At 45.5% G+C, this 25,018-nt stretch overlaps 1 protein-coding gene across 6 annotated transcripts in view; it reads left to right on the top strand.

Moving 5' to 3' along the window:
• TPST2 (tyrosylprotein sulfotransferase 2) overlaps positions 1-25,018 on the top strand; it is a 366,385-nt gene that overhangs the window by 176,076 nt on the left and 165,291 nt on the right. For 4 of the 6 annotated variants that reach the window (XM_085633284.1, XM_085633283.1, XM_085633286.1 and 1 more), the window contains one exon: positions 15,042-15,104. The exons of the other annotated variants lie outside the window; for them this stretch is intronic. The gene's annotated coding sequence lies outside the window, so the exon portion shown is untranslated. The remainder of the gene's footprint in view (positions 1-15,041; positions 15,105-25,018) is intronic. 6 annotated transcript variants of the gene reach the window in all.

Genomic DNA, 25,018 nt, shown 5'->3' with positions numbered 1-25,018 from the left:
AAAAAAATCCATGTTACCACGTTGGATACACTGGAAGGGCTGGGGTCGTGTCAGTGGCACGCAAAGTCCTGCTTAAAGTGCAGCTCACTGCCACTGTAAAATACGAAAAATAAGGTGGCTTTTAAAGCTAGATATGCTATACATTTGTGTCTCCGCACAGACCGCACATATGGAGGGCCCATATTCTGTAATCAGTCGTTGCACATAATATATCTCTTAATGCAAATACTATATCTCTTACCACAGCTGTTTGCTGCATTCATGAACCACAAACTGTCCCGTGGCCAGTGACTCTCATAACGTGCATCGCTGAGGGCAAACCATCGGACTTTCATGTGCTAACTCTTGGAAGCTGCCTTTGCGCCTGACTAGATGTGTGTGTGTACTATTTCCAAGTCACAAAATATAAACTTAGTCACTCATAAAAAATAATACATTCATATCATTAGCAAGTCGTGTTTCGGACCACGTTTCTGAAAGCACAGCTGTGTGTCCTCAAGGCCTCCCTGGTTGACACAGGCGCTCTTACAACCTTTCATCCTTAATGAAAGACTCAAAGTTGCATTTATTCAATTTATTTATGCCCTACTTTTAGGAACACATCCATTTCGTTTGTGTGCACAAATTGAATGCAAGCACGATTTCACATTCAGAAATTAAGTGAATAGAACAGCCCTGGGCACAGCAGTTTGAAACGAAAATGTTTCTCTTCCGGGCAGAGCTGGGAGAATTCAAACTGGAAAATACCCATTAAAGTGAAGCATCACTTTAACATATGGCCACTTTGGGTGATCGACGGTGTTTAGGGCCCATTGATGGTGGAGACATTATAGCGCCGATAAGATCTCTGCAGACCACAGAGCCGGCCAGCCTGCTTTGTTTCCGGATTGTCACTTTCATGTGCACAACACATGCTGTGGGCTTTCAACCTACGTGTCACTTCCTTTTACAACCAGGGGCACGTGAAAGGGGCGTGTCTTTTCGTTCTTATCTATGTTTTTAATTTGCAAGCCTTACATTCAAATTAAGGGACACAATTTAACAAAGACAAAAACAGAAAGGAAATTAAACCAGGGATTGAAAAGCTGTACAATTCCCACACACTGGGCCATGCAGTGTGATTGATTCAGGAATGCATGCTTGCGTGATATACCGAATTGTAAGTGTATCGATTAAAGTGCAGAGTTTAAAACATCTTGCAGAGGACGCCCTGCTGCCCCCGAGCCCTGCAGAAAGGCCCGTCTGTGGTGGGTCACAAGAAAAGAAACTGTTCACCTGGTGGGCACTGGCATAGCGAAACTTGAGCCCTCCACCCCCTGCAAAGTACATGGAGGGGCTCCCTCCGTACTCGCTCAGGAGTTCTCAAGCCAGGGTACTGTGCCTTGGGGTACCTGAAGCTTGGGCCACACCTCCACTCCCACACTTCGGGGGCGTGCAGGCCCTCCGCTTTCCTAACTGACTTCAGTTATGAGAGATTATTTCGGCTGCCTGCTAGTTATGATTCTAAGTAAACAGTGGTATTTGTACATATCAGCGCCTTTCACGAAACACCAGTGTGAAAGGATACTACCAAACCTGACTCAGCATCGGAGTGTTTTATTAATAAATTAATTGCTAATGAGTTTTGCACAGCGATGGACTACATTCACTCTGCACGTGACTTTCATACCCCCATCACAGAAGTATGTATTGTTATGTTTGGCATGTGTTTGCGCCTACCAATATTATAAAAATACTGAAAAGAAGTGCCGAAGAAAAGGGGAAAGGGCTCCATTTTTTTAAGATAAGCAGCTGTCAATGTTTGAACTGGGGACCTGGGTTCGAGGCCCCGGCATCGGATCTCATAGCAGATGACGCTCAAGTGGGAGAATAAGTGAGAAATAGAGAGAGCAAGAGGAGAGAGAATTAAGGGGAGAGAGAGAGAAATAAAAGGAGAGAGAGTGAATGAAGAGGAGAGAAAGAGAGAGAGAGAGAAAGAGGGAAACAGAGAATAAAGGGGGTAGAAAGAGAGAGAGAGGAGACAGAATGAAGAGACAGAAATAGAAAGGGAGGTATAGACATAGAGAGATAAAAAGTGGGGGGAGAGAGAGAGGGAAGAAGTGTTGTAAAAAATCAACAGCCAATGTTGCCGTGTCCTGTGTGGGAAAAAGCCCTAAATATTAACCTAAAAAAATGTGTGAGCCACTTTAAGCGAATAAGAAGGAGATTCTAACTTGTCGTTAAAATACGATCTAAAGTGAAAGTACAACAAGGCGTTCCTTACCACTGGCTCGTCCTCTGAACAACATTCATTGTAAAATCTTTAGTAACAAGCGCGCACTGAAGCTGACGGAGTGGGAGGGGGAGTGGGGGCGGGCACGCAGGCTGCCAAATGGTGCGATGAATCACGGCTAAAGTGAAAGCAAACAAGTGGTTGCAGGACTCCAAATGGTGCGCGCGCCCGGACGGGTCACATGCACTGTAGTTGGAGGCCTGCAAAGCCACTGTTTGCACTTCCAAAACGCGCTTACTATAAGTCTCGCCAGAGCAGCGCTAAAGCGCTGGTCAGGCGAGACCTAAAAATGGAGAGGATGTGGGGTGCATTCGTCAGGGCAGTACAGCTTTTTAGCATACCATTGTTTTAAATGACTGAAAATGCTAGTTCATCAGCAATTTAAATTGGGCATTTTTGCTTGAATGTAAATCCCTGCCCTTGCAGCCAATTTTACGATTACCCTCAAACAAAAAAACACTTTAAAGACCCCCCATTTTTTTTTGCTTTGGTGCATTTAAACTGCTTGTTTCTTGTGGGAAACCATGTTTAACCCAAATGTGACAGACAGCTCCATGGAATGCTTTAGACTTTTAGACAGTTATGGATTTTAGCTGGTAATGCTTTTGCATGCTGGGACTCATAGTTCTCCTTTCTCATAAGTAAGGGTTCATAAAATTCCAGCATGCAAAGCTTAAATGGCAAAATTCAGAGACGGTTTTGAACATACCCTTAACATTATTATTAGGGCCATAACCATAGGACAGATACTTTTGATTTTTTAACTTTGCACTTGGATTTCTTGCATATGAAGCTTGGAAAGGTTGAAACCCTAGCCCCGCCCCTGGCTCCGCCCCTAGTCCCACCCCACACTCCACCCCCTAGTCCACCGCTCTTTTTGTTGAGTACCTGTACTTATTTTTTTCTTAAAGCACTCGTGCTAATAGCTATTTAAAGAATACACTCGACCATTGAATATTTATTACATTCATTTGTTTTTTCTCATACTATTGTGACTACACCACTATTACCGCCAATCCAAATACCACAGCATCACCAGAACACCACCACAATTACCACACGCCAATACCACCATTGCAATACTTCCACCAGCTCTGCAACCACCAATAATACCACACCATCAAAACCAGCATCGCGCTCCAACCACTACCTATATTCAGGGGTGGCTCCTCCACGTGTGTGGAGGAGCACCGCCCCACTAGCTTTCTCGCAGTGCAATCACAATGCTGCCATTGCAGCGTTGTTATTGGCTTAGGGGAGGGAGGCTGCCTACCTGCTTCCTGCGGCTGCGAGGAGCCGAGACGACCCAGGACTGGATCGGGCAGCTACGGGAAGTTTTTCTTAAAAAAAAAACCCAAAATCTAATTGAAATAAATAAAAAAAAAAAAGTAAAATATTCCCAAATCAAAACACTATCTGGCTCTAGGTATAAATGTGCCGAGGGGAAACGGGAAGGGTCATGAAAGGCGAAGCACGTGACCTTTTTTGTTGGCAGTCTCTGAACTTACTATGAAGCTTGATGCTATGACTTTATTGCCCCACGTCATTTATTAGTTATTCTGGTGGCATGTCATGAAATAAAAGTTCTGAGGCATTGCCATATGCAAACTCCGACTTGGTGAAATATTTAGGCCTTGAAAATAAAAGTGATGTTTGTTAAGGAATTAACAGGCTGTGTCACAAACATCTATTTTCATTGATATTTCTCGCGATATTTCTGAAGCCCCTTAAGGCACTATCTGCCTTTCCATTTAACGAATAACAGTAGAAGTTCTGAACTTCAGCAAAATCTTTATCCACTACGACGGTGCAGCAGGGCGCAGTCCAGGTTCAGAAATGTAAGGCAGCAAGTGGGTAGTTGTAAAGAAGGGAGTGGGAGGAGGACCTTCAACGTGGAGTTCCAAAACGATAGATTAGCCTCAAACATGAACTCAGCAGAATAATTGTAAGAAAATATTGAATACAATCAGTGTAAAATACATTAAACGCAGACAGCGTTAAATACCTATTTGAAACCCTGTAGCCTCATTGGTACCACTATGCTGCGTGATGCAAATTTTAACATTGCATAAAGCAGTAAGATAGCACGGAGGGTCATCCTCAGACCACCCTTAGGGGTCAAACCCACACCCACCAACACATGTCAGGAGAAACCCTAAAGGGCCTGAAGCTGGCAGATGCAGGCAACATTAAACTCTTCTCACATAAGAGGTGACTCTTTACATGATTCAGATTGGGGCTAAAATAATTATTACTGCAAAAATAACAACCCATTACACGAGTCGAACCATATATTTGTTGAATTCTACACATTAGGGTAATTTGGCCTGTATAGTGTGTTGTATTTTTAAAGGAAGAAAGGAGCTCAACTTTCTGCCTGCGGAGAAAAGAAGAACCCAGGGCTGGTCTGGTTTATTTATGATATTGAAAATAAAGAGATGCATTGCGACTATCAAATTAGAGTCAAATTGAAATTTGAATAGATTTTTTTTCTGTGTACAATGTTGATTTTACACAGTCCATGTACAGTTTCTCATTTGCTTTTCCTGACATTTTAAATTTGATTCTAAGCTCACTCCCAAGCGAAACTCTTTCCTTGTTGACACAACTTACTTTAGCAATACGAGAGGTGGGCATTAGTGACATCTTTATCTAGACAAGTCGCTTGCGTTCACTAATTGAATTTGATATAACTTCACATCCCTAATGACATTTGGCCTCCAAAAGCAGTTTTTGCTCATTCATTTTTACTGATGTACACATTAAAACACGCAATGGAGAGTTTGCAAGCTCTTCCCGGAGGCCAGACGTTTTTCCTTGCTGTGGGATTTTTATTTTGCTGTGTCACATTTAGTGCAGAGCCCCCAGCACCGTTTCCTACGCTGACATCTCTGTGTGTTGGAAGGTTGATCAGGGGAAACCTTTGCGTAAATCTTGACAGACGTAGGATTTGTTGCTCAAAAACTTTAATAGCTTTTTTTTTTTTTTGTGAGTCAGGCTAGGCTGACTTGGAGGGGATGTATGTATTTAACCATCTACATACCCACATGCAATTTACTCTTCAGTCAAAAAGGAGGTGAGCGTTGGCCTAGACTAATTATTATCAATTAGTTTAGGCCAATCCTCACCTCCTTTTTGACTGTGAAGAGTAAAGTGAAAATGCACTATTTGCCCACTCAGTTTTAGGTCACGCTGAGCCCAGCGCATGTGCTGGCTCGGAGAGACATTTTGTATGTGAGTTTTCAAAGTGCTGCTGGCTGGCCTAGCGCTTGCGTTCACGCGACCGGGCACCTGCGAACCGCTAGCCTTCAGCAGCACTTAAACTCGTGCGTCATCGCCATCGCCATCGCGATCACTTTCGCTTTCAGAGCAATCGCGATGACGCACGCCTTCAGCTTGACTTTTTTGTTGAGACTGTTCTAATTTCTTCATCCAGTGATCTTCAATTGTAGAGTTTGTAGCCGTCATCTTTCTGACGGAAGTTGCCTTTCCCATATTTAGTTCTACACCTGCGCAGCAGAGCAAGAAACTTACAATAGCCGTCCTCTTTCTGACGGAAGTTGCCTTTCCCATATTTTGTTATTTACCTGCACAGCAGAGCAAGAAAGTTACAATCTGTTGCCAAATAAATTATGTACGTCTTTCGAGATGGGCAGTATCCTTTTTGGACTCTAGATTTTGTCCGTCATTTTATCGAATGGTGCAGTCTGGGACTCGTAGTTTACAAGTTCCTATTAAAATTAAGTCTCACAATAAAACGAGCTTCTTGCTCAAACACGAGGGATGACAGAAATGTCATATTTTGCTAGTGCCACGTGATGGTAAGACAATTTTCGGAGGCCAGCTTAGTTTTTAGATGCGTTCCATTGTGTTGGGTTGTAGCAAAACAAACTCACTAGAGAATTTTTTGGTGAATAGTTTTTTTTTTTTTTATCTAATAGACCTTTACCCATTTCACGCCAAAAGGAAAATACAAATAACCTTATTGCTGTTTGAAAATCTCTTCATTGGATGTCCGAAATATTCGCAAGTGTATGAGTCACCCATTTTTCAGCATTTAAGACCTTAGCAGCAGGCACTGCATGAAAAGAGAACGTGTATACGTGTGAAAGATATACAAAATGCTGTTACTGTTTATTTCAATTTTAAATTTAGACATGGCCAGTTCCTAGGCAACTCGAGTTACCATAGAGCAGAGGTCTTCAAACTTTTGGGTGCCGAGACCCCCCTGTCAACATTTTCAGTCGTAAGGACCCCCTCCTGACAAAAATGTCTAAACCTGTAGGCGGGGCTTCTGGAATTACGAGGCAGATGAGGACCAAATTACGTGACAGGCTTGACTAAATTGTGTGGGAAGAAAATTTAAATAATGTTATGTGATGCCGCGTTATATTGGGATAGAATTGCTTCTTTATTTTGACATTTTTTGCACACAGTAACACTGAGGAAAGATTTCACCCCATCAGTACCAGTTTAAAACCAAAATACAGCAATTAACATCAGAAAGATGTCGAGTCAACCTTTGTGATGGGCCTTCCACTCCGCAGGAATACGTGCTGCCACATTAGAAGCTCACCTGGCCCTGGCCGGAAGCAGCAGGGGTCCCTTAAAACCCTGGCGGTCTTGTGCAGAGTTAAGCAATTTACCCATGCCGCTTTCCTCTCACCCCTCCCTTCCATCCCTCTCTCCTCTCCCAATCCCAGATCCCTCTCTCACTTTGCAGGCCATTTTCTTTCACCCCTTTTTACAACTTCTGAACTCTCCCCATTCAACTTCTCACTTCACCCTTAATCACCTCTTGCCATTCTGTCTTTTCACTGCCCTCATCTCTAACAGTTTCTTGCATTTATCTCATGGCCTCTCTGGCCCGTCACCTCCCGTGCCCATCTGCACTTCTCATTCACCTCAAGTCTCTCCATTCAAATTGTTGTCTATTTGTCTCTTACACCTCTCCAGTCCCCCCATTCATCTTTCACATCTCTCCTTTGTTTTTTCACACCTTCTTGAACCAATGTCCCTCTCCCCTGCTACCTCAGCACCAGTTCTTAATTTGAGCAGGTGGTTTCCGGTGCTCCGCACTGGCACCTAATTGTGCACACTGGCACTATGACCGTCTGCCACATGGTGGCTCTGTCAGTGTAATTTAGAGATGAGCAGAACAGCTGTTTATTAATTCAATATACATTAAAAACGATAAACTCCTGACATCCATGCCATTCTTATAGCTTTGGGGGCTTGAAATAGTCACAGTTGTACAGTGTTATGGTTGGTAGTTGCATAGGTATTGTCATTGGCCGCACAGGCAAGGCAATGGGTGGGTGGTTAAAGTTGTAGTGGCCTACTGGTGAGGTCCCTGACACATGTTTTATTACAAATTAATCACTGCTCAGCACCCACCCCAGTACTCCCTCTCTTCCCCTATCACTGCTGTCCCTCACCCCTGTAGCATCAAATTACTTTTAAGGTCACAGATCATCTCTCAGCTATCTTCTCTCACAGTTTGACAGTAGCCCTCCTCTGTGCCCTCAACTTTCCCTCACACTCACTTCTTGCATGTCCGCACTTCCCTTCAGCACTTCACATTTCTCCTCACTCCTGACCTCTTCAATCAAATTCTCTCACTCCCTTGCTGTACTTTCTCATCCTCTCATCTCTCCTCACCGAGCACACGGGTTGGACCCGTATACTCCTCTTGGCCTGTGCCACTCTGCTTATTGTTCCTTAATTCAGGAAGGTATGAATTGTCTGTCTTGCTGTTTTGGTGCAGGCCACACAGTTATGGAAAGTGCACCCTCCTTTGCTTCGATCCACCAAGAATCTATTATCCTTTAGGAAGATATAAAAACCTGGCTCTCTGCTCTGTAGGTCACCCCATTTGGCTGGTTCTCCTTCCCCTTCTGTATGTTTCTCATTTGCCTTCAGGCAGCAGATGGCTATTAGCCCCAGCACAACTTTTGGTAACAGTAGCGCACTACAAATGTAAATAATAATAGTAATAGGCAGAAGCATGGGAGCCACTAGACCCAACCTTCGCGGGGGCCTACACTCCCAGGCAGGGCTGGCCATAGCACTGGTCACACACGGCGCAACAGTCTTATTTGGTGCCCCAACCTCCGTTTCCTCCTTCTCCATAAATTCCCTCACTACCACTCACCAGCAAAGCACCTCATCTCTCTGTAGCACCTTTCTGACAAACAGTTGTTTTTTATAGTGCTACTCATTGTTTACTCACACTCAGTTCTGTGATCTGTATAGTACATGTTCTTTGTAGCAGGCACATTAACCCACTGCACTGTGTGGATGAGAAGAGTGCCCATGTGAGTGCACGGTGAGCAATGCAACAGTGTGAGAGTAGGGAAAGAGGAGTGACTGCAGGGTGAGTGAGGTGACCATATGAATTTGGGTGCGGATGTAAGTGCGGAGTGGGACGAATTAATGCATGGTTAATGATGGGCTTGTTTGAGCGAGTTGCAAATTGAGCAGTGAGGGGGCAGGTGAATGAGGTGTCACATGAGTGCAGATGAGTAGTGTGACTGCAGGCTGAGGTACAGGGTGAACAACGCAAGTGCATTGTGATTGCAGAGTGATCACTGTGAGTGCAGGGTGAGAGGGTGAATGGTGTGAGTGCATGGTGATCAGTGTGAGTGCATTGTGATCGCTCCGAGTGCAGGGTGAGCGTGAAAGTGAAGTGCGAGAATGAGAAGTGAGTTCTCTGAATGCAGGGTGCATTCCCAAACACTTGAAGTAACTCAGCATATTATTGACGGCAGCGTAGGGTTTAAAGATATAAGTTAAACTATTGCTATTATGACATTAATCAGGGATCGAGGGTGGAGGAAATAAAAAATATACTGATCCTGCAACACACTTCCAGTCCTATGGTTAGGGTTGCCTCCTCGTTATTTTGATGTCCCAGATGGTACAAAAATAAGCAGTCACCTAAAGCTGTATATTTCAGCACTTATCTGTGCATACTTCGAACAGCAAATATAAATAGAAAGCACTTTTAATTGTGTTCTAGGGCTGCCTCAATGATCCATGACTGATAATTAAAGGGAACAAAGACAGAAAAGTCACATTACGAATGAATGCATATGAGTTTATTTACAATCCCATTTAGTGTCAAGAGGAGGCCTTTGCAGGCTCTTTAAACATCAAATGGCTGGTATTTTCCTTCTTGCAACCCTATTTTTTATTCAGTGGCGGCTCCCCCATTGGGGCGTGGGGGCGTCACCTCACTGCTTTCTCGCAGTGCGAGAACGCAGAAACATAAATGGTAATAACTACCACCATTTATGTTTCTGCTTCTCGCACTGCGAGAAAGCAGAAGTGCCTGTTTGGGGGTGGGCGGTCCTGCTCGAGGGCAGGGGGGGAGTGGCTTGCCCACTGTTGTGCGTATTTACTGTTTGGTCGGCCCTGGGGCCGACCAACCAGTCAGTATGCACAACAGTGGGCAAGGCACTGCCTGCCTGCTTCGAGCAGGACCGCCCACTCTCTCTTTTTCTCTATGTATGCTGCTGCATGCAGCAGCATACATAGAGAAAATGACCTGTGTGGGGTGCGCTCTGCTGCGCCTCACCAATAATAACGCTGCCATTGCAGCGTTGTGATTGGCGGAGGTGAGGGAGGGAGGTTGCCTTTCCTTGATGTCGATGACGAGGGCTGCAGGAGTCGGGACAGAACCTGAGGGGGCTGAAGGTAAGTTTTATTTTATATATTTTTTTCATTTAACCCTCAATTCAATGACATCTGATGCAATGGCCAGTCCTCTACAACAGCTGACTTCATGGTTTGCATATTATGTAAGAAGGCTTGCTGCATGTGGTAACTGTTCCTGGTGTACACAGGTTTGCAGTTAAGCCACTTCTTTCCAGAACTTCTAAATACGCCAGCTGGGGGGACCTGTAACATGGACCTCATTTAACCTCTCCCGCCTCCCCCCCTCGACGACCCTAATTCCACCCCCGTCCCCCACCCGCCCGTCATGATGGACGCGGCCCGCGACTGATAGAAGTGCGCCTTATATTCTTAGTGTTTTTTCACTGTCCTGGGCCTCGCTTATGGAATGCCTGCCACGCCACCCAATTGCGTGAAAGTGTGGGTGCCTGCTCGTGCATGTGCTAGAAACAAGCCTCAGAGGCTGCCCATCTCATTTACAAGGCACAAATGCTAACTGCGGCAGCCTTTGCAAGTGCAGCAATAGCGAAAACCGTCAATCACCCGCTGTCTATCTCCGACCCTTTGTCCGTCCTGCAAGTGGAAATATGTCAACAGGAAGAGAATACTAACACGCACACATTCAACCCATGGCACAAACAGAATCGATCACAGCTCCTGCTCCTCGCTGTGTTTCAGAGGAGAAGGCTGTGGTGTGGTTACTTGTTGTCTGTAAAATGTCACATCGCTGAAGGTGTGTGTTACATTTGCGGGATGATAAATGACAACAATTATGCCGACTTGTAAAAGTTCCCTCACTGTAGAAACGGCAGGTGATGTGTGCCGGCGCGTCATTGCTGCGATCCCAAACGTGGATATTTAAGTCCACATTTCACAAAACATTCTCTTTATTTAGGTATTCATATATCTGGCAAATCAAACAGCACGCCGTGCACATTAAAATTTTACAAGCTAAATATGTTATAGGCGCATAACCGTGCAGTTCCATTTTGGAGAGGCTCGTCATAGAGCTAACCTGCAGAAAATAGTCCACCCCAACAAAAACCGAAATAGAAACAGAAGTGCACGAGCCAATGTTATCAATGAGTCCTATGAGGTGGGATATTTGAAGGTTTCACAAAATAAATGACAGTGGAAGCAGAGAGATGCATTTCAAGCTGGTGAAATCTCAAAATCTATGGACTCTTGGAGTAACAAAAGAGGAATCCTGTTTTTCAGTGTGGGACAAACACCATGTGGGCGAGAACTCTGGTGTCTGCTGCTGTCTTGGACCATGGCATGGCATCATGTTGTTAACTTAGTATGTTTTGTAAATTTGACGCCTTACCACTTTTAAATGTCACCAGGCACCACTGTTTATATTTCTTTTCATGAAATGCATTCTAACACAATACTGCAGTAAATTATAAAATACAAATGTAAGGAAAAGGCAGAGTTGGGACCCAGGGCGTACTGGAACTAGAAAAAAAAAACTAAGCCTCAGTAACCAGTTTACTAAAGGTATGTAAACATGCAAATGGTCTTTAACGACCTGTGAAAAACTCAGGCGTGCCGGGCTTTGCTGGAGATAAGACTACAGACACAGCTCAGCGGAGCCCACAGCAGCTCGAGCTGAGACACACTACGGGGGAGGAGGGGGGCTGAATCCCTGTTGTTGTCCGATGGGCCTGAGCAGAAGTGTGACCGGGAATGCGCGACCCCCTTTCCATCACTTCACGGCCCCCCTGGGGGTCGCGCCCCACACTTTGAAGACCCCTGCCATAGAGGCAGGGATATAGCTAGGGCTGCAGACACCAAACAAACGAACTCCTTCCTCTCTTGGCTCCTTTAAAAGACTAATTGTGCTATGCTGCTCAAGTGGCATGTCTCTTCATTGCTATTTGTATGACACAGTCTCATTGGTGCATCGCTATTTTCCGGTGCAAATTGTTGATCAATGGAATTCCTGCCTCTTCCAACAAAATAACAATATATCCTGCCAAGTAGGAAATGAAGGTTCTGTGAGGGGTTTACATGGCTTGCTGGGCATTGGTGCACACAGCTCTCTTTCTTGATGTCTATATCTTATCTGCCATCCAGTCCCTCTAAAGCCGCACGTGGCCCGAGCTCCGCGTGCTCAGTAATATCAATGTGCCCAGCTTGGTAAAACGACTGCTAAATTAACAGACTTTTATCAACCAGTCTGGTACCTTCTCAAGCTTTGTGTCACTGAGCGAGTATGTGCAACATACAGGCGTACACCTTTTAAAGGGTACTTTGAGGGAGGGATTTCTGCACAGAATATTTATTTAATTTTAATGTGGTCAAATTATTCCGTTCGTGGTTTGGACTTTATAGCTAGCACCTGCTCCTGCTTACAACCACTGGATATGTAGGATAGCAACTATGACAGGTAAGACTAAGCAACACCAGAAACCCACATAATGCCCTTCAACTCCAACCAAAGCTTCTGATTAGCAGCACACCATGAATACAATTTTCCCCTAAAAAAAGGGAGAAATGCGGGAAGCCTAAGTGAATAGCAGCTAAGCACAAGCTTGGCTGCGAACTCCAACAAGCCCTCATGTCCCAGAAAGGAAATGTAATTGCAGGATGACTCCCCTTCCTCCATGTGCAATGGAAACAGAACGCCCCACTCCATCAGTCAGCAGTGTTACAGGACTGAACTCCTTTTTCTAGATCTGGCTTGACAGCACAGATCTTATGTGATAAAACTAAAAAAAAAAAATAGTTTTCAGGGCTACTACGCAGAGGGGTGTGGCTCCACCATCATGCTGTTGGACAGGACTACATTTTTTATTGGGTAGAAGTTGCCTGCTTCCACAGAAAACAAGCATTGGCATAGCCAATAGGTCTTACCTTTGGGACCTTATAAGTGTTTAGCCATGCAACAGTTGATGTTGTTGCACCAAGGATATTGTGCTGCATAACTAAACACTTATAAGGTCCCAAAGGCGAGACCTTTTGGCTATGCCAATGCTTGTTCAGAATTTTCGGGTGTCTAGTTTTAAAAAATGTATAGGTTTGCTAGCTTTCCCTAGGTGCCGGCAGAGCTAGGTTTCAAAATCTACAGCTAGGCACTTTGCAAAAAAAGGGTCAGTTTTCACTGTGAAAAGGTGGTGTGTCCACGTTGCGTTTTGGGACGTTTCCTGTCGAGGGCACTAGGCCTACCCACACAAGTGAGGTACAATTTTCCTCCGAAGATTTGGGGAACGCGGGGTGTGTAGAATTTTGTGGATCAAAGCAGATTCCAGAACTTTCCACCACAGAAATGTGAGGAATTTTTTTTATTTTTTTTATTTTTTTATTTTTTTTAACAAATGTTGAGGCTTGTTAGGGATTCTGGGTAACAGAACCTGGTGAGAGCCAGTCAAGTCACCTCATCCTGGATACCCCTGGGTGTCTAGTTTTAAAAAATGTATAGGTTTGCTAGGTTTTCCAGGTTTCCCTAGGTGCCGGCAGAGCAAGGGTTCAAAATCTACAGCGAGGCTCTTTGCAAAAAAGGTCAGTTTTCGCTGTAAAAATAAAGTGTGTCCACGTTGCGTTTTGGACCGTTTCCTGTTGCAGGCTCTAGGCCTACCCACACAAGTGAGGTACCATTTTTATCACGAGACTTAGGGCAACACAGAATTGTAGAGCAACTGTTATTACCTATTTTCTTTCGGTGCATTTCTGCCTTCCGAAAGAAAGACAATGTGTAAACAATAAGTCATTTTGAAAAATGACCTATAAATCTCATACTAGTATGGGTACTCCCAATTTCGGAAATGTGCAATTATCTACTCTTTCTAAACTCTATATTTTGTTCCAATTTCAGAAATACATAGGTGTCATTCATACCATTTCTTCCATGTATATATTTTCCCAAATTAATTGCTATATACCGGAACATAATGAAAAAACATTGCAAGACGCTGCTCAATTATTGGCTCTGGGTTCGTCAGGGTCTTTGTGAACCTACAACTCCTATATATCCCCACAACCAGAACGGTCCAGAGGATGTAACGGTACATTGCTTTCAAACAGCTGTCACGATTAGAAGAAGTTACAGGTGAAAACGTTGGCACAAATGGCTGTTTTTTTCAACTAATTTTCAGTCTTTCCTATATTTAACGGTTACTTTCTATAAAGAAAACTTGAAGGATCTACTCAAATGACCCCTTGCTGAATTCAGAATTTTGTCTACTTTTCAAAAATGTTTAGCTTTCCAGGATCCATTATTGCTTTCATACCCATTTCTACCATTAACTGGAAGGAGGTTGAAAGCTAAAAAAAAAACAAAAAAAAGCAAAATTAGGCTAATGTCCCAGAAAAATGCCAAAACTGTTTAAAAATTTTTGTTTTTTTGACAAAAGTCTGTTTGTCCCTGGAAGCTGGGAAGATGGTGATTTCAGCACCACAACTCCTTTTTATGATACCATTTGCAGGGAAAAAACAAGATGCTTTCATCTGTAGCCCTTTTTTCCCCATTTTTCACCCAAAAAAATGTTTAGCTGTATTTTGGCTAATTTCTGGGTTCCCTCCAGGGGTCCTCAAACCCTGGATACCTTTAGAATCCCCATGATGTTGGAAAAAAAGGACACAAATTTGGCGTGGATTCCTTATGTGGTCAAAAAGTTACAGGGGCCTAAGCGCAAACTACCCCAAATAGCCAAAAAAAGGCTTCGCACAGGGGGGGAAAGGCCTAGCAGCAAAGGGGTTAAAAAGACATGAGCAAATATAGAGCACAGCTTAAACAATATATTGTGTTTTTAATGAAAAGCCAGTTCTTTAACATATCAGTGTTTGATTGGCTCAGTCTGTTAAAAAGAGAATTTTTGGTAATTGTAAATATCTGCACAGCAAAACATTTGTGAGGCACATGCGCAATTTACATTGATCTCAGTGTATAATTTTACAGTTTCTATGTATAGTCTTGCTAAGCAGTCAGTTACACCATATGTGTCCTCAGAGTATCTCAATGTGACCTTTATATAAAAATCAGCTTAGTTTAGCACGCTGTGGGCATACGGTATATGACATGAACATTGATCTCTAGCGTATCATTACTTAGTGTCATGGTTCTACAAATCAATATTCACTTTGTCTTCAGGTTATCTGCTGTCTGTCGTGGCTGCTTTTGTAGAAGACATTCAAATGAAGATATCACCAAGAGGTGGGTTTATTTTCGAGTTGTACGTTTGTATTGAACATCTGGGGTTGGTCGTCCATGAATATTTCATATTGTTTGGCATTTCATCTTTGCATACATTAATAAAAGACCCATTAAAAATAAACAGTGAGTGAAGAATTGTTCACGTTCGGCTGGCACTTCTTTTCTGTATTTCTAACAACTCTTGAAATCTGAAAATGTGATGGATGTTCACCGTTCAAATATATCCTGCCACTCATACTGCGAAACATTACCAATAGCTTTGACTTTCGTATTGTCTATGCGCATGTGCACAAAATAACAGTATTATTTTACACACTGGCGTAGATTATACATGTATACACGCTTGCAGGCAGAGCAATACCGGCTTTGCATACTCACTTGTAGTAGTGCCCCACATTCGCCCCAGGCAGTACATATGTCAGGGGACCCTGGTAGCACATGCATCAAAAACCTTAGTCAACAATGAGCGTTAGTGGCCTCAGGTGGAAAAGAGCATCGGCAGTAATGCACCTCAAAGGCTCATGGTTGACTGGGGTAAATGGATATGTGCATGGATAATTAATGGGTTGAGAGAATGGATGAATAGGTGAATAAGTGGGTGTATGAGCTAATAAGTGAGTGGAGCCATTAATAGATGAATAAGCACTGGGATTGACGGATGACTGAGTGCTTAATAGGCCTCTTCGCCTGTCACAGCCAGTGCTTAATTTGAGCTTGTGCTTTCTGGTGCTGTCCTGCACTTAATTGTCAATGCCGGCAATTATGACTGTCTACTACCTGCTGGCACTGTTTGCGTAATTTAGAGGTTAGCAATACAACTTTTATTTATTAATTAAATATGCATTAAAAATGACACATATGTTCCACCCATGCCATTTTTGGAGTGCCTAGAATAGTCTGAATTGCCACTCTTGTAAGAGTGCGGTGGTTGATAGTTGTGTTGGTACTCTCATTGGCAACGCTTGCATGGGCAAAGGGTGGTGCAAGCTGCAGTGGCGTCCTGGCAAGAACCCTGGCACTTAATTCGTGTTTGCTTTTTTGCAAATAAGCACTGGCCACAGCCATGAAATTGCTTTGCACCATCATTGAGTAACCCTTAGCCTATGTTCAGTTACACCGCATCCCACAGTAAAGCACGTTTCCTACTTGCACCGTAACTCATTAATCGTTATGTATGTTCAGTTTAAGCACCACGGTCAATAATAAGGAAATGGCTAGATTTTCGCGCAGTGTACTGCAAAGTCTGCTCTATTAATCATTGACATACACTAGTGTTAACATAGGCTTCAGGCAGTAGGGTATGCTTCGAGCATCCATCTACTAATTCATGTTTAGACAACAATCAGTGCCATTTTTGGTTTGAAGGAAGATGGTCTTTTATAATTAAGGGACCTGATTCAGAGTAGTGCCCAATTGGAGGCCTTGGTGGAGGACACCCACAGAAGCAAGTTATGAAAGCTACTCGCAGAACACGTTATACTACTATAAACAGCCCATCTACCTCCCCTAGCCTACCTTGCTCACTTAGAGACTTCACCATAAAACTGATAAAAGTGTTAGAGGCACAAAAAGGAGATAGCAAGACTGATGGAAGTTACAAAATGAAAGACAAATCTTATAAATTGATCTCTGAAAATTACCATACATATTTCAAAATATGAACCTAATCATTAAAGCATCAGAGAGGCTGACCAAATGATGCAAATCTGCAGTATGCTACTTGGTATTTAGAACAGCATTTCCACAAACTATAAGCCCTCCAGCCAAAATCAATGTTCTCTATTCACCATCTGATTGTTGCCTGAAGAAGGTCTCAGGTTCCAGCTCGATCGCACCTACCAGCACTACAGACTCCACACTCGTAACTGGCAAGAGCACTTTAGTAGGGAAGAGTGCCTTAAATTTGACTGCCCCAGTCTAGCCCTCAGGTCAGCAGGAAATATATGGGAGACCCACTGAAATATAAGGAGCACATGCTATCTGTACTGAAGCAGAAGTTAAGCGCCCTTTTGAAATACAGTTGAAACATATTGGTTGTACGCAGTCTCAAGCAAGTAGACCTTGGAGGCATACGGAATAAGACACCTATTTTGACTCGGAGACCAGATATCCCCAGCAGTGCTTTGATCTCATGGCGTTATGACATTAAAAAAAAGTCTATATCTGAGAATGGTCAGTATCCTCTATCGAAGTTCTCCAAGGTTTTAATCAAATATCGTTGAATGTCCCATTTTAAATTTTTTATAAAAGTGTTTCTGATGGTTACTTCTAACCACAAATTATTCACCTTCTGCATATCCCTATGCACCAGACTGGATCGGGAAAACTCAAAGCAGTTCTAATGCGTGCTGGTAGGTGACGTTCTGCAACTCTGCATCAGCTTTGTTCCTCTCTGGAAGTGATGAGCTGAGCCTCCTAAAAGCTCCACCCTTAAATTCAGATGTCAGTTCATTTCTTTCTGCGCTTACATACTCTGATCCAGAGTTCGCTCCTTCTTTCTTCACCTTATGAAGAGATTCTTCTGAAAATATTCCAGTGTAGAAATTTTATGTCACTCCCAAACATGACAGGGTTTAAAATGTGTACGGACTGTCGCAAATAGGTTTCTGTGACAGATTCCCAATAAGTGGCCATCTGTTGCTTGAGTACGCTGCACCACTCCTAGACCGATGATGATTGTGCCCAGATTAACCCAAAAGTCATCTGAGAACGAGAAGTGAAGCTTGATGTGGTGAAGCACTGGAAGGCTCTTGCTGGTCCTGCTCCAGGTTGAAGTTGAAAGCGGGAACCCACTCCTGAAGTCGTTCCTGTGGAAGATCCTCATGGTTGAAGTGATCTGGTAAGTCAAATAAGAAATACAAGAAGTCCCAGGGGGATTATGTCCCTTCCACCACTTTAGTAATCCAGAACGGGCCATCACCGTGCCTCCAAGTCTCACTCATCTTCCACTCTGAATCAGGACCAAAGTCAACCTGCCGAAGTCACACCTGACTCCTTTGCAGAGGCACTCCTTCATTGGAGCCCTCCTGGATACGATGCACATTCGTGCTTTTCCTCCAGACAACTGAGTCCAGGACATTGGTGCTATGACCGAATGTTTCAGCCCAGCTGAGAACATGTAATGTACACGCTTTTGAATGTTGGAATTCCCAAGAAGGCTCTAACTCCGAGATGCATTCCTCATGGGGCCAAGCACAGGACTCCTATACTCCTTTCCACTACTACCCCTTTCGCCCTGAGTTCTAAAGAAGATGAGAAACGACTGGTCCAGAGGCATCTTTTTTGCCCATATTGGGCCAGAAGAGTGTGGTACTCAGAAAATCTGGGCTTGAGCATCTGCACTCTGATCAGGCTGCTGCTTCTGGAGGATCTTCTGTCGTAACAGCAGGGCAGGGTATTTGACCTGGGCCTGCGCAACCTGCAACTCCGTGCATGGAGATTAAGTGTGGATAACCTCTTTCCCAAAGTTGTTGATGTCGGCCTTGCAGCCAGGTACCCTCCTACGAAATCTGTGTATGCCGGTGCTGGGAGAAGTCGATGGCTGGGTGCAGTACCTGCCAGACAGACCCATTGCAGGCCAAAGTGTTGGATGTATTGTTGTTTGTTTTGTCTTTGGCCCAGAAAGGACTTGTTTGTGGTCCCTGACAAAGGTTATTTGTCTGCGCTTTTGGCCTTTACCTGTGCCGGACCAGCTGTCCTTGTTTAAATCACCAGTTGTGATGAGTTTCTCTAATAAACCAGGCCTTTTTTGCAGATGCCCTCCACTTTTTGCTGCCCTTTGGACTATTAGATGGTGGTTTGCAATCTGGCAGTACACTGAAGCCTGCTAACCAGGCCCCAGTGCCAGTGCTCTCTCCCCAAAACTGATGTGTGATTTGGTAACCCCAATTGGCAAAGGACTTTAACCCCCTTAGAAGTCCCTCGTATATGGTACCAGTGGTACCCTGGGCATGGATGTTAAATGGATCACTAGGTACTGAAGAACTGTTTGTACTACCCTGAGTGACCAAAGTAAACTACTGACAGCGGACCTGCCATTACACCGCTCGTGCAGTCTGCAAACTGCTCAAACTCTACTTTACCCTCACGATGTTTGTCAAAGTCAATGAATTATCTTTAATATATGCCAGTCACCCCTAAGAAACGCCTCCTAGGCAGAGTGCATTATATTCAAAGCCTGGACATGTAAGTTCAAGCTTATATGTCCCTATAGTGGCCTTTTTCCATTAAAGGACACCCTAAGTGATTGACGGTCTATAGGATAACCTGGGCTGGTACCCAGGCCAATCGGAGTTTGGCAGCTCCATTATGGTACCATCTAAATGTGTCCTGTTTGGTATCAAGCAACGTGTCTCATCATGAATCTCGTGTCAAAGACGCAGTGGCATGCACCCAGGTGGCTACCTTAGAATTTGCCCCTGCCCTTCCTGTGCTCTGGTTGACAGCCTGTGTTTGCTGCTGCCAAGACCTGAATCTGATCCCCTGCCAGGAGGTGTAAAGTCTCCCAGAAGGAGTCCGAAATAATGGCCTTTGACATGAAGAAGGTCACACCTTCCTGCTTGACAGGCTGGCTAGTGAAGTGGAAGATCAAGGCGGTGAGTTTAAAAGGCTGCATTGTCTTTCATATGCAACCAGGCTGCCTCCCAAAGGAGGAAACAGCCTTCCACCTTCCCCCAGGCACATTTCACCTGGGCAGGCAGAAACATTTGGTATTCGGGAGGTGTGCAACCCCAGGAGGCTAGCCACACATTTAGGGTGGGCAACCTGGTCTGTACAGTAAAGACTTTTTTTAAAGTTTTAGAATAGTGGGTTCTGGGTAGAAAACGTCACCACAACAACAAAGAGAGGGAGAGAATCACTCTTGTACCCCCTAGTATACTTGTATAAACAACGAAAGAGTGAATTAGGACTAAGAAAAGGCTAATGTAAAACAACGGCGTGGGAAAAACCAAAAGGATTTTATAGAAGAACCCTCACTCACCAACCTAGTTGGTGACATGCTTCATCATCGGGTTCCCACCAAGGAGGCCGAGTGCCTCCCTGGTGTGCTGCGACGCCTGAGTTACAGCGGAACTGGTTTTTGATGGATATGTGGTGATGGACGTGAATTTAAAAGGTAGATGGTTTTAACCGATAACAATTTTTATTCAAGGTAAACCAAAGACCGTTAAAAATCAAGTGAGACGGACAAGAATTGGTTGGTTAGCATAAACACAGGTTGTCCGGTTAAGGTCAGTGCAAAGAAATGGTCGACATGTTTCTGCTTGTAATGCCAATTTAGCTAAGCATTCTTCAGGACCAGATGAAAATCCACGGCGGTATGCGCAAGCTAAGGCGCACCCTAACCTATGGAATTTTGGTAGTGGTAAAACTTGCGGTTCTACCGCTTTGCCTCCTCGTTATTCCTGGGCTACTAAATTTCGTATGCATTGTACGACAAACATCATGGGTCCGAGAGGGGGGTAGTGAGCTATAGTATTTCCATGCTCGCACACTCCCGGGCCGAGCAGGACTAAGACAGGTCCATCACGGTAGTGGTGTTTGATAGATCGCACCTCAGAAAACAATGTATAATCAGACTGGGCAGCGAAAAAAATATTCTTAATTATCTTAGTAGCAAATGAACATAAGGCGAATTGATTGTGGTGCCATTAGGGGTTACAAATGCACCCTACTACCTTGGGTGCATAAACGCACAGATCCCGTGAAACCGTTTCTGTGTGATACACTAAACAAACAAGTACCTCGGCACTCAAAAATAATATCCCTTTTCTCTTGTATCAAGCCTTAATAAGCAAAACCACATTCCATTTTCTTGATATATCACTGATTACAAGCAAAGATGGGTTCGTACAAAAAATGTTTGTTTAATTATATCCAAACATTAAGTTCAAGTAAAAATTTATGACACCATCATTTTCAAACAGACCATATATACCCCTAATTCTTCAGACAACGTAACAATTAAGTTACAAAAAATATTTGAGGCTCTATGGTCTTGATCCAACAAGCACAACAGCCGACACATGTTTCGTCACATCAGTGACTTCCTCAAGGCTTTTTAATACAAGATTTTTTGCAATATAATAGAATTCTATGTCCGGACCGGAGGCGAGGATTATGCTCTATCTTTCTTTAATTCAATTAGCAGCACTTCAAAGTTAAACAAAACCACTGTTCCCATGAACCACAGGGAACATAATACAAAACAATAGAGCGTCCATGGCTAGACAGTCCGACATCCATGCACCAATCACAGGGCTTCTGGGCGTATGTAGTCCTCTGTCCTTATCCATTCCTCCTCTTTCTTTAATGCTACAGCCAGATAAGTGCGTTGATTTCTCCTTCCCTAGTAATTTTGTCGTTGGGAATGTGGTGCATATTGAAATGAGTTAATATAATCTTTGTTGCCTAGAACGCGCTTCACTTGCGCCGTACGTTGATTGTCACCTTTCAAATCGGCTTTACATATTTTAAACTCGTTTGCATTTCATAACGCGTTTCCTGTCAGGTTATGTGTGTTTTCGCTATCTTGCATGTAGATATTGTTTTTTGCCCAGGAATAGCGTTATTCCTTCGTGTGCCTTAGCGAGGGAGCCGCTACTCGGTCTTCCTTCGCCCGGCCGTGGGAGCGTTCTCACTCCCTAACGGCCGGTGATTGTGGTGCCCAGGCTCGCGGTGCTCCTCCTGCCGCTAGAGGGCGCCTGGTGCGCGCCTCATCGACGAAACGTCTGGCATTCCGTGCATTCATTGCGCGCTTTCCATGCCTGAGACATTTCGCCGAGGAGCCTGCCCTGCCAGTTACGCCTGTGTGGTCTGTTTCTCTGCCCTAAGGCAGTGTCTATTTGAACTCCCCCCCCCCCCCCCCCCCCCCCCTGTGAAAAATCGAACGCTCGCATAGCGCGAGTCTGTATCTGCCATTAGGCAGCAAGTCTCTTGGCGAGTCAAATCGCCTAGGGGGTGGGTCTGTACGTTTCTAGGCCTGAATAACGCTCTGGTGGAGAGTCAGTATTTGGAATCATATATTGTTTGGCATGGTGCCCTAAGTTTATCACTGCAGCAGGGCTGTGGGTCCCGAGGCTTTGTCCCCTTTAGAACGCGAGCACTGCCCGCACTTCATTTAGGCTGACACCCAGCCCCCTTCATACAGAGGTTACCCTCTCTGGCCCCATTCACCTGCTTGAAGCCCTTGGCAGTACATGGAGTCGTACGACGAGGAAGCTTAGCAGGACGTGGGAGGAGGATCCCCTCATGGCCCTGCAATGGGATGAGGACTTTTATGATGCGGTGGATGATTCTATCCACAAGGCGGTAGAGCAGGCCATGGGGCCCTTGGAGGATCGCCTATCCTGTAGGATAGAGCAGGCATTAGCCAGGGCGCAGAACCTACCTCCGCCCTCCCCCGGTTCAGGTGGTAATCTTGCTGATACTCAGCCCCCTCCCTCTAAACGACCTAAAGATGCCGGGGTGGTTATAGATGCTTCGCCCGCCTTAAGCAGGCGTTCTTAGCGAGCAACTCCACTCCGGCGACTCCCGCACCATCGGGAGATGTAGCTGATGATGCTGACGACGAGGCAGGCCCATCCCGGGCGGCCGTCCCGTCCAGAACCGACTAACGAGGCGCAGAATCTTTGTGCCGACATGTTGGATCCCGACGATATTTTGCATCCCCGCTCTTCAGACTAGGCTCCCTCAGAGAAAGTTGCCCAGTATGTCGCCAGCAGAATCCACCAGCCGTTAAAAGCCACAGCCAGAAGCTGTCTTAGGGCGGAATGCCCCTGACCTTCACTGGAGGGCAAGGTGGCTGCTACACCAGAGATGGATCCCCGCATGGCGACATTCTTGCAAAAGTTTGTCAAGGACCCCAAGCGGGGTATTGACAGGTCCTGGCGGGCTTGCCAGGACAAGCTTCTTGACGTACTTGGGCCTCCCACAAAGATTCTCGATATGGCCGAAGAGGCCAAGCTATCAGGCTCCCTGATTTCTCCCGATACCCTTTCTGCTTGGACCCAGCGTGTGGTGGTGTTCCTAGGGAATGCCAACTGCGCACTCTCTACGGAGAGATGCCGAAGCTTACTCATCAAGGTGGACCCCAAACTTGGTGACCTAGCCGACTTTGAGGCGGGCTCCGTGGCCCAGGGAGGTCTTTTCGGAGAGCCCTTTATTAAGGAACTGGGTAAATTTGTTAATACCTTCACCTCGTTAGATAGGGCCCAGACTTCCATCAGGAAAGTTTTCCGTCCCCGTGTTTTCCAGGGTGCCGGACGAGGCAGGGGCCGCTCGTCCGGCCGTCCTAATCAGGGCAGAGGGCAAGGCTCCGGTAATGTCAACTACCAGGATCAAGCCAGATTCGGGAACTTCTACCCGACCAGAGGTCGCCGAGGGAAAAACAGAGGTGGTCGGGGCAGTGGAGCCTCCAACTCGTCTGGTGAGTGTTCTCCCTTCTTCCCTTCTAAAAGTAGGGGGACGGCTGGCGCATTTTTTCCAGGCCTGGACTTCTGTCACGGGGGACGCGTGGGTGCTGCAGACGATCGGAGGGTTTCACATAGAGTTCCACGGGGAGGCTCCCCAGTCGGTTCCCCCGCGCCCTCTCTCCTTTTCGGCCGCCGACATGGCACTGGTCGACCAGGAGGTCTCCGCCTTATTGGACAAGCAGGCGATCTTCGAGGCGCTCCCACACCCTAGGGGTTTCCTCAGCAATATTTTCTTGGTCGACAAGGCCAACGGGATGCAGCGTCCAGTCATCAATCTGAGGGAGTTCAACGCGTGGCTGGTATACCGCCATTTCAAGATGGAGGGCATCCATCTCTTGCGCGATCGCCTCAGGCCCGGTGACTGGATGGCGCGCCTGGACCTCAAGGACGCTTACCTGGCGATTACAATTTTTCCTCCTCACAGGAGATTTTTGCAGTTCAATTGGCGGGACATGGTGTACGAGTTCACCACCCTCCCGTTCGGTCTTTCGTCCGCCCCTTGGTGTTTGACCAAGGTTCTTCGGCCCGCGATCGAACGCTTGAGGGCATCCGGCATGCGACTGATCGTCTACCTGGACGACATCCTAATTATGGCCCAATGTCCTCGGGTTCAAACGGCGGTCGATCTTCTTCAGGGTTTAGGCTTCATTATCAACGAAGCAAAATCCGTCCTGGTTCCGGCCCAGCAAGTGGTATTCCTAGGTTTCGTGATCGACTCGGTGGCATCCACCCTCAGCCTACCTTCTGGCAAGATGACCAAGATCCGTCACGAGATCAGGAGGTCCCTTGCACAGTCACGCCTCTTCCTACGCCAACTGGCCCGCATCGTCAGTCTTCACTCAGCCTCCATACAAGCGATTTTTCCGGGTCCGTTGCACTACAGAGCCCTGCAACGCCTCAAGGCCCGTCACCTTCGCAGGGGCCTCTCGTACTCCCAGAAAGTAGTCCTTTCGGCCGAGGCCAGGGAGGAACTGCAGTGGTGGCTTGCCAATATGGAAGCCTGGAATGGGCTCGTCCGCGCCTCGACCGGGCCAAAGGCCATACCCCCCGGCCGACTCATACAGTACTCTAGGGAAACTCTGCTAGGCCTTAACACCAAATCACCTACTTGCACTCCACCCCTTAACAGGGAAAACTGGGGAGGATCCTGGGGCTGCAATATATGGAAAAAAAGTTTCGGCCTCACTCAACCAAGTAGGCCCCTAAACCATAACAAAACGACAAACCCACACTGCGGGCTTGTCAATGTCAGGTCCATGGGCAAGCACGCCCAACATATCTTCGACCTAATCTTGGAAAGAGAGCTGGACTGTCTTTTCATGACACAAACCTGGTTAACCCAAAACAGCAATCCAGATGTAACGACCGCTCTCCCTTAGGGGTACCTCATTGCCAGACAAGACAGACCCCTCCAGAGAGGCGGAGGAATAGCTATTGTCT

The sequence above is a fragment of the Triturus cristatus genome, chromosome 11 (assembly GCF_964204655.1).
Source record: "Triturus cristatus chromosome 11, aTriCri1.1, whole genome shotgun sequence".
NCBI lineage: Eukaryota > Metazoa > Chordata > Amphibia > Caudata > Salamandridae > Triturus > Triturus cristatus.
This window is presented reverse-complemented; position numbering and strand designations above follow the sequence as displayed.